Here is a 9,557-nt window from a genome sequence, read left to right on the forward strand (position 1 = left end):
TTGAGAGTTTCCTTTAATTTGACGGAAGGTAGAGAGAGTACTTTGGAGAACTCCTTTTGGTTTAATTAGAGGTTCAATTAGTCTTCTTTTACTTGGGAAATTACAATTTTAGCAAAAAAAACAAAAGCAAAAACACAAATATTATTCAACAGGGGAAACGTAAAGGAGGAGGGTTTTGTGAATTTTTGCTCAACCTTAGCATGAGTGTGACTCTGGTTTTCTTCCTTGTCTAAATTCTAAAGTTCAATTCATTTTCAACTTCGATTCAAGGAAAAATGTTTAAATTCTAAGGATAATCATTTTACTCATCTTTTCTTGGTAGTTGACAAGAAACTTCCATACATGTGTTTAGTATGTCACATTGTTGCAAACAGAAAATGGTAGGAAACTAGGAATAAGACGCAAATTTCTTCCGTACACTCTTCAAATATAAAGAATATACAAGTCAAAACGGTTGTATTAAAAGTTTGGATAATGAAAGAAATGTCGCAAATTTCTATGCACATTCCATACTTTTTTTTTCTCAGAGTTGGGTATTTTTTATTTCATTTTATAAATTTCGAAAAGTTAAAATAGCAGTGTCATTACCATTTATAACTTCTTCTTTTTTTGGATCAAATACCATTTATAACTTTTGATGCATAAAAAAAATAGTACCGTTAGTGTCTTTCAAAATAGAAAAAAAAGGTGTTTATACTCTCCTACTCGTGCAAGGGTGCGGCGGCGGCGGATCTATGACTAGGAGGATGGGTTATCCCTTTTCCTCTAGTTGACATGAGGGCTTTGGCATCGGTGGTTTTCTTCGACGCGACTCCCTACTTTAGGCGTCGGTGTTTTGATCGCTGATTTTGGTGACGGTAGACCTTGTGTTAATTATCAGTTTTCCCAGTGGCAGATTGGGTGCTAGTGATGGACGATGAATGTTGGGGGTGGGCCTCATTATAAATGATTGAATGTTGGAGGAAATCCACCTTTGAGATAGTAGGCCCACTGTGATGTTAGGACCTCAGGGCCTGACAATAATTTATATCTTCTCAATTAGACATTTAGACAAACAAGGGCTAGGCCTACGATCATTTTTTTTGGAAAGGGATTTTAGCTTTTAACCGTAGATATTGTTCCCAAATATCTGTGCTATCATATATATTTGGAAAGTCGACTATTATGTAAAAGAAGAAGGCTGAAAGAAACTAAAGTATACATGAGTTGTAGAACCAAATGCACAAGCTGCAATTGCCAATATTCCTCAATAAAGTGTCGGGATGATAAGCGATCAAGCAGCTCTTTTGGGTAAGCCTGTGGAGATCTAGCTGCAAGAGACTAAAGAGAGGTCTTGTGTTCAATTGTCACTGATAGTGATGGTGAGGCAAAACCTGGGGTATGGTTGCCCCCGTATGTGGTGCATACTTAGGGCAAGTTCACCGGGGCTCAAGGCGCCCGGGCACCACGTCAAACGGTGACCCAAGTCACCAAAATTCCACTGTTCACCGTTCCACCGATCTGGGCTTCCCCAACAGTTGGCGACCCAGGACAACAGCTCGTGCAACTTCCTCCCCGAGCCCGTGACCCAGGCCTCCAGCTAGCCCAAAAAATGAGCTGAGGGGAGACGCGCCAGGAAGGTGGAGTGCAAGCTAGTCGCTTGTCTTCTAGCGGCGAAAAGGCTGCAGCGCGTGGGGAGGCCGGATTTTGTCCGGTTGTGGCATGTGGGTGGGTGACGTGGCGTCTAGCCATTGGTTTGCTTGGAAATTTGAAGCCAACGGTCCACAGATCTCGACCGTTGGTTTTAATTATGAATGGGATCTGATGGGTAGCAATTAAGGAGTTAGATAAATTGAGAAAAGAAAAAATATATATATTGTTTGTAACCGTTAGATTAAGAAAAAACAAAGAACCAAAATTTCCTATAAATACCTCACTTCCTAATTTACCTCTCACACAAAAAAAATCATATTTTCAAAAACTTTGTCGGTGGTGACGTGGTGTACATGTGATAAAAGTGTCGGTGGAGTTAAAAAAAAAAAAAAACATGTCGGTGGACATATAATTTGTCTACCAATAAAATTTTCTTTGGTTGCATTTTCAAATTGTTTATCAATACTATTTATTTACATCATACATTTCTCATTTTCCAAAAAAATATATATATATATATTCGATGAACAGTAACTGACTGATGACCCTGACCCAACGGGTGGAAGCAAAGATCCAGTGGCAGTGAATAGTTTCCTGCCTTGGTGACCTGGTGACTTAACGGGTGAACTTGCTCTTAGGGACACTAAGTAGTTTCTCAAGAATTGTATCCTCTCCCTATTGAAGTTTTTTCCAAACACAAAAAAGAAAAGGAGGAGATTAGCTTAGCTCCGTGATGGGCATTGACTTGAACATGCTAAATTTTCGTTTGTTAACTATGTGTCTAAACTCAATGGATGGGGCAAGCGCCGAAATGGTCGGTTCCTTCATCTCTTTTCATATGTAGCCCTAAACCCTGCAATGCAGCTAGATAGCTAGCTAGCACACAGGAAATTAGGTCTGTTTTCCTCATGGTAAAAAGCACTTGTTCCAAGTCTACCATTACTTTGACCAAAGAGAAAAAATAACTGTGATCCTTTCACTTAACACTGAACAAACTAATTAACTACACGTACTGACTGATTAGTATTTAGTAGTACAAAGTACGTGTATCATATCAAATCATTTCGACATCATATCATCTCTGTAATATTACATCGAGTCTTTGCTTTGCTTTCTCGATCCAGACACCAAATTGACTTAAGCGCTCCCAAAAAGCTTTGCGCAAAAAAGCTTTCTCAACCTTTTCCCCGCCCTCTCCCTCCTTTTCAACTACTCCTCCTTCCTTTTCCTCGCCTTCACAACTCAGTCACACAGACACAGTAGTAGTCTCACAGTTCACAGACACAGCACGTGACCAAAGCATATGGAAGATAGTGAAGAACAGCGAGAACTGAGAACCCAGGTCCAGGTGGGGTGGTGTACTTTTTGGAAATTATATCATATACTTATAAATATACTGTGATGAAAATTGAAATGTCGACAACCTGGGTTGGAGATGCAGTAGGGGGGATTTGACATTTACGTGTTGTTTCTATCTTCCCTGCTGCTTTTCGTTTTGAATAATAAATTCATCGTTATGATATGTATGTATGTTAGGATTTAATTTATATATACACACACACAATTTTCAAGGCCTGCTGTGTTATGTAAGAGCGTTGAAATCTGGAGCCAGTGTCGTCCTCTCCGTTTGTCACTCTGATGTACTACAAAACACACACCACCAACACACAGAGAGGAGAGAGACCTAGGGTTTGCTTGGTGGATCTGATCGATATTATAAGTTCGGTGGTCGAGGGAGGTGTGCACAGTTTAGGTAGGCATGGCAGCACAACTTCCGGGCACTCCCGCATTTAGATAAAACAAGAGAATACGTTATAAGCTAAGCAGCTCCCCAAATCATTCCAATTCAAGAATATTTCACTAATCAACTCAACTGCCTTATATATTTTACATCATGAATCATCAACCCGTTCCTAATTACTCAATGACCGTGTCAATAATTATTAATTAGTCGTCCTATGTTTTGAAATTTGAATGCGTGTGTAATGGCTGAAATTGGAATAGGAGTGGAGTCAGAGACTCATGTTAGTAATACCTCTTTTTATCAATAGAATGAAAGGCAGAGGGAATATAAGAGCATTTCATAACTAGAAAAAATGGTACCAAGTTAGCATAAAAATGTTAAGAGTATTGGGCCTGGGCTCTGGTGTCGGGCTCCATCTGGGTTGTGTTCCTTTTACTTTTTAGCTACTTTGGTTTTTCAGCTCTTGTTTATTTTACGTTTTCAATAATTCCTGACCTTTTTTTGGTTTGGAGGTGTGGGCTTTGTCCCGGCCTGCGCATCTTGCGTACCATGTTTGCTCTAGGTAGGCGGCGAGTTCCTTACTTTGTCAAATGGTCGCAGCCTCCTAGTGGCAGAATGAAACTTAGTGCCACCGGGCTATATTTCCGGTGGCAGCATACTGAGAAAGCTGCTAGTATTAGTAACTTATGGCTCTGCATGAGCATTATCTTTCCAGTTTGTCACCACATTTGTAAAGCGAATAGAGTAGCCTGTAGAGCACTCTTCGCTAAATGGTGCATGTTAGAATGCATATTCTTAGGTGAGGCGCTTGTTATCATCTCGGGTGGTTCTCTTGATACTTATTGCAATTCGGGGTTAAGGTACTATGTCCCCCCCATGAAACCATAGGTTTCATTAATGGATAAGGTGTAAGGGTCGCTGCACCAGCCCTTTTTCAAAAAAAAAAAAAATGTTAAGAGTAACGGCTTGCTTTGTTATTAGATTCGGTTGAAGAGATTTTCATTAATGTTAAGAGTGAATCAATGATGTAAGTAGAAAAATGCTTTTACTTGCCATTAATTTGTCTTCCCTTAATTGTATACAGGGCAAATATTAAAATTAAGCGCATATGCACGCGCGTTAGAGATATTAATGTCTTGTAAGTATAAATTTCATATTAAATTTAAAAAAATTGTTGTTGTGAATTGTACACAAATACATGCGCTACAACTCATCAATTATCATCGTTTAACTCTTGTTTGCAATCACATTTGGTGTTTGAAATCTGTGCAAAGAACTCATAGGATAACTAATGCATTTGGTAGGTAGGTAGCTAGAGTTTTTCCCATTAGTTGTCTTTGATTGTTCTTTAAATTGGGTTATATCTCGTATATATGATTGAGAAAACTTTTTCCAACCCTGATTATAATGAAAAGCCAGTATATATGGCTTGAAGAAGACGTGTGTATAAGTGGAAAAACCTTTACTCCAACAAAGCTGCATATTATTAGTACTACTAAAGCTAACCTATCTCTGTCAATTAGATGTCCTGCAATTACATTACATTATTAAATAACAATTATTAGAGAGCATTTCTTGAACAATCCATAGGTAGGGCATTTAATTTGCTTAATTGAGCTAGCTAGCTTGCACCCTTGAACAAACACCAAGTTGCAGGACTAGTTATTAGTAACTGCTACTACGTCTAATCATAAGATAATTGAGTGGTTAGAAACCCCAAATTATCTTCTTTGTTTCTTTCTCGCCTTAAAATTCAAACATTCCACAGTGTGTGATTAATTGGCTGTAAGTTAAAGGTCGTTGTTCTCTTCTGCAGCTTCATGTAAGACAGAACATGGTTAATAAATTAACCTAGCTACCCGATTCCTTCTCATCAATACAATGATGTATGTATATTTATCAGCAATAAATGTGAAAATCCAATCAAGATGAAATCAATATTACACATTTCAACCTGCTATTTGATCGGTAGATGTAATGATGTAAGAGCCTGTACCTTAGTAATTTCATATCAAACAAGATACTATTGCATTTCTCGACAGTCTAACCTCCGTTCAATAAGTTGCTAGTCTGATGCTCTTCGTCTCTCAATCATGTTCTCTCTGAAATAGTTTCATTTTGTTACGGTGCATAATAGACTTCGAAGAGTCTTGGGTGAACCAAGGTCCACATGCACCATGAGTTAATTCCCGGTACTGTTTATGAACATGTGGACCTTGATCCATATTAGAATTTTCCTAAAAACTTAACTAATCTCTTTTATAAGAAATGGGGCAAAGGCCAGGAGGAGAGGCAAAGTAATGTCAATTTAACATGGGCCTAAAAGGAGCTGAAATCATTATCACCAGTCATATTCATGGCTTCTAAACTCCATTTGCACCAAAACCCTAAACATACTAGTTTGACAAAAATAATGGAGGTGAAAAGTGAAAAACGGCGAACGTTTGACCTAGGGGGAAAAGATTTCACCCCCAGAAAAGTCGCCGAGGAATTGGGTGCTCGGGAATAGAGCAAGGTAAAAAATCCTCAATTGAAAAGGTTAAAAAGGCAAAGTGAAAATGGACCCATCTGTCGGTCCTCGCCTCGAATTCCTCGCCCCCCTGACCTCAAAAGTGACACGCCAGCCGAGGGTCCTCTCTCTCTCTCTCTCTTATTTTTTTTTCCTAATTTAATTTTTTTACTTTGACAAGTACAAATTTACGTAATTACCCAAAAGGTTAAAGTTAAGAAAGTGACAAAAAATATTGAATGGGGGTTTCTACTATCGGGCAGCTCAATCTGTCAACCACTCCTCTCTGACTCGGTTCATAGCCCTCTCTTGGTTTTTCAGATTCCCTTTCTTCAATTATTATATTTTTTTCATGATTGTACAATCATAGTATCTTACGGTCCAAATTGGGCTCCTTGGTCTGTAGGCTACACCAAACCCTAGAATAGTACCATTATGGTTTTGATCATCACCACCATGTAAGTGGTATTGCTTCTTACTTCTTACCTCTTAAGCTCAATGCTTCCTAGCTCAGTATTATTGTACGAGGTGAGCGTCATCATCATCCTTTGCCCTAATCCTACGGTCCGTATGATTTGATCAAATTTGATTGGGATTAAAGTTTGATTAGAAACTGACAGTGCATGGAGGGGAGTCGTGGTCATTTCGGGGAGGGTGGGTAGGGTAGAGCCTGCACCAATGTTTTTTGTCTTGTATATCCAAGCCTTTACTACTCTTTCGTATTATAAAGTCCCTTTATAACAACCCCCCCCATACCCATTCACCCATATCATTCTCTCATTCATCATCTTCACCTTCTCCTTCAATCTTTCTCTCTTTCTCTCTCTAACCCCCTTGAAGATAGGCGAGTCTCTTGGGGGAAAAAGAGAGAGAGAGAGAGGGGTGAGGAATAGAAGAAACAAAACACAGAACTAGACAGACTCTAGCTTTGCTTGTAAAAACTACAAGGCGAGTCCATGGATGTGGAGCTTTTGCTTTTTTGAGGGGAATGTTGTCTGGCTCGAGGACCCTTTTCCTTGAAAGATCTGTAATCCTATAGATCAATCTTTATATCTGTATATATTGATCATGACTTTTTGGTGGAGTTAGTGTCGTCGGACCAGGCTTCATTCCCCCCAATTTTACAGCTTCCACAGTCCACAGAGCTTAGCTTTTTCCTCCATGGCATAGACTTCTCCAGGTACTGAACTCCAAAGGGTTGCTTTTTTCTATTTTCGGGATTCTTCTAAATTATGGGTTTTCGTTTTTAGGGCAATTAAGGATGTTAGTTATGTGCAGATTGGTGTAATGATGGACTCATTTGACTATAAAAAGGATTTCATCATTTGCCGACTTTTTCATTCGTGCTCATGATGATGATCAAATTATGATGAGGATGATGCGGTTTTTGTCAGTCTTAAGCCAAATTTCCACTATCTGATCTGTCTGTTCTGCAATTGTTTTCTTTTTTTTTGCTTTTTTCTTTTTTCTTTTCATCAGATCTGATCTGGTCTGCCATGGCCTCCTCCTTTAACTTTGGTAAATGTTCTTTCCTCTCTTTCACGTTCTGCTAGCTAGCTACCTCTCTCTCTTAGGGTTTCGTAGTCTAGATTGAGGCTCTGTTAATATCTAAAATAAATGTGCTGAATAATTGTATCACTAATAAGCCTTTGCTTAGATGAGCAAGCAAGGAAGTGGCAGCCTTTCTGACACTGTTTGAAATGCTATTTTTCATTGTTTAATTGTATATACATATAGCTACTGCATCATCCTTAATCTCGTATCTGATTCTGAATGATAATATATATATGCGAAGTATATCATAAAGAATATATAGTACTATTCTACTCAACTAGTTTGCAGATGTCACTACATTTATACGTTCGGCTTTAGCTAGCTTGTTCAGTAATGCCTTACACATCTCTTTATGCCTTGAAGTACTTGCATTTCTTTCAAAATGTGATTCAAGCAAAAGACAAATGTAACTTTGGGGAAATGAGTGTGTGTGAAAACCTAGATGCTTATCTTTTCATTATTGTCTTATCAATAGGGTGTTAATTCAAAACCCTGGTCTTGTTCATCTTGGGTACTAAATGCATTTCTCCTCTTTTGCTCTCCTGGATCTATGTCCATTTGAATTATTGTTTGTGTTTGTGTTAGCTTAAAAAGCTTATAACCATAACCGAAAACCAAAGTTGAGCTAGTCAACAAATGGAGCATTGTGCAGGAAAACCAAGATGGATGCTTCAACAAGTTAGGGTCACTTGATGGTTTAGTTGTTTCTTAATCATTCTACTATGTCATTTGTATCCGAGCTTTGCTTCTGCATTAGGGATACAGGACAACTTCTCAAATGAATACAGAGGTCTTGAAAACAAGGTTGATAATATATAATAAGGTCTGGAAAAAGGGGTTGTTTTTCCTTCCGGTTTAAAACACTGTAACTTACTAGCTTACTCTAACAATCTTACAGAGACACATTAATATTCAGATGCTTGGGAATGATGATTGATCAAACAAGTGGTCTCCTAAAGTCACTATTTCAAGATTTTTTTACTTTTCCTATTACATTACCAGTTTTTGGAAAAGGTCCATCTATGTAAAAGCAGCAAGTTTGGACTTGAGGAAGCAATCTCAAATGCTAGCAACTATTCCCTTGTCCTTCTTGTACTAGTAATGAGTGCATTTTGAGTTTTATGAAATCCACTTTCTTGTTTGAATTACATAAATGTAGGTGTTTATGCTTTTCTTTCACTATCTTTTTTTTTTTTTTTTACTCTTCTTGATGGTCGTTGTAAATTTATTTCCAGTATGAGATTACTGTATTACAGATTGCTGTAAAGACTAAAAGCTCCTTTTGGGAAATTGGATCTTTTTGACCTCTGGAACTTATAAAGCAGAAAAAGCTTTATTGCTTTCTTTTTGCCCATGATTTTCCTCACAGAGTGACAAAGGGAGGAGACAGAGGTCGATTAATTGGGTGAGAGCTTTAGCTTTATGCATGGCCACAACTTTCAATGAGTGTATAATTGTGGTGTGATTGTTCCACTTGACCAAGACTGGATCACTGGAGAGTGAAGACTCCCTGATTAATTAACTAAAGCCTAGCTTTTGAATCAGGGTTTGGGATAATTGTTCCTATTAATTAGATGAGATAGATGCATTGGAATTTTGGGCTATTGGTCCTAGGGCATGGGAAGCTGTAAATAGCTCTCCATACTCATTGGTAGGCTAACAAAACTGTGTAATCATCTATAGCTATAGCTATAGCTAGCTAGGCCCTTGGCTCCTAGCTAAGCTAGTACATTGAGGATCCAAGGCAACTTAATTTGGTTGGTTCTGATGGAGTTGTGCTTGTAGCTGAGATTTGACTTAAAATTTTGAATGGCAATGTGATCAGCTTCATTGTTAATTTAATATTCAAATTGTGAATCAGTTTGAAGAAAGGCCTTGAAGAAATGTTCCTTCCACTAGAGCTATGAGTGTAAGCTATTTCCAATAAGTTGGACTTAACTTTTGGGCTACTAGCTTTTGGGCTGCTAGTGAAGAGCCCTTTTTGAAATTGCATCTTTAAGCGTTAACTATACTGTACGCCTAATGGACCCATATAAGCTTCAACATTGATGTCCAGTTCTTGTTAGGACATCGTTTCTCTATGATTATGCAATTAAGTTCAAAACTTTTCTTTGTTTA

At 38.2% G+C, this 9,557-nt stretch overlaps 1 long non-coding RNA gene across 1 annotated transcript; it reads left to right on the plus strand.

Annotated features, from left to right (window-relative positions):
• The first annotated feature begins 6,649 nt into the window (after nt 1-6,649).
• Nucleotides 6,650-9,299, plus strand: LOC133718067 (uncharacterized). The gene is made up of 2 exons (XR_009850086.1): nt 6,650-7,065; nt 7,164-9,299. It is a non-coding gene; the product is annotated as an uncharacterized LOC133718067 (long non-coding RNA).
• Nucleotides 9,300-9,557: the final 258 nt, after the last annotated feature.

The sequence above is a fragment of the Rosa rugosa genome, chromosome 6, assembly GCF_958449725.1.
Source record: "Rosa rugosa chromosome 6, drRosRugo1.1, whole genome shotgun sequence".
NCBI classification, from domain to species: domain Eukaryota; kingdom Viridiplantae; phylum Streptophyta; class Magnoliopsida; order Rosales; family Rosaceae; genus Rosa; species Rosa rugosa.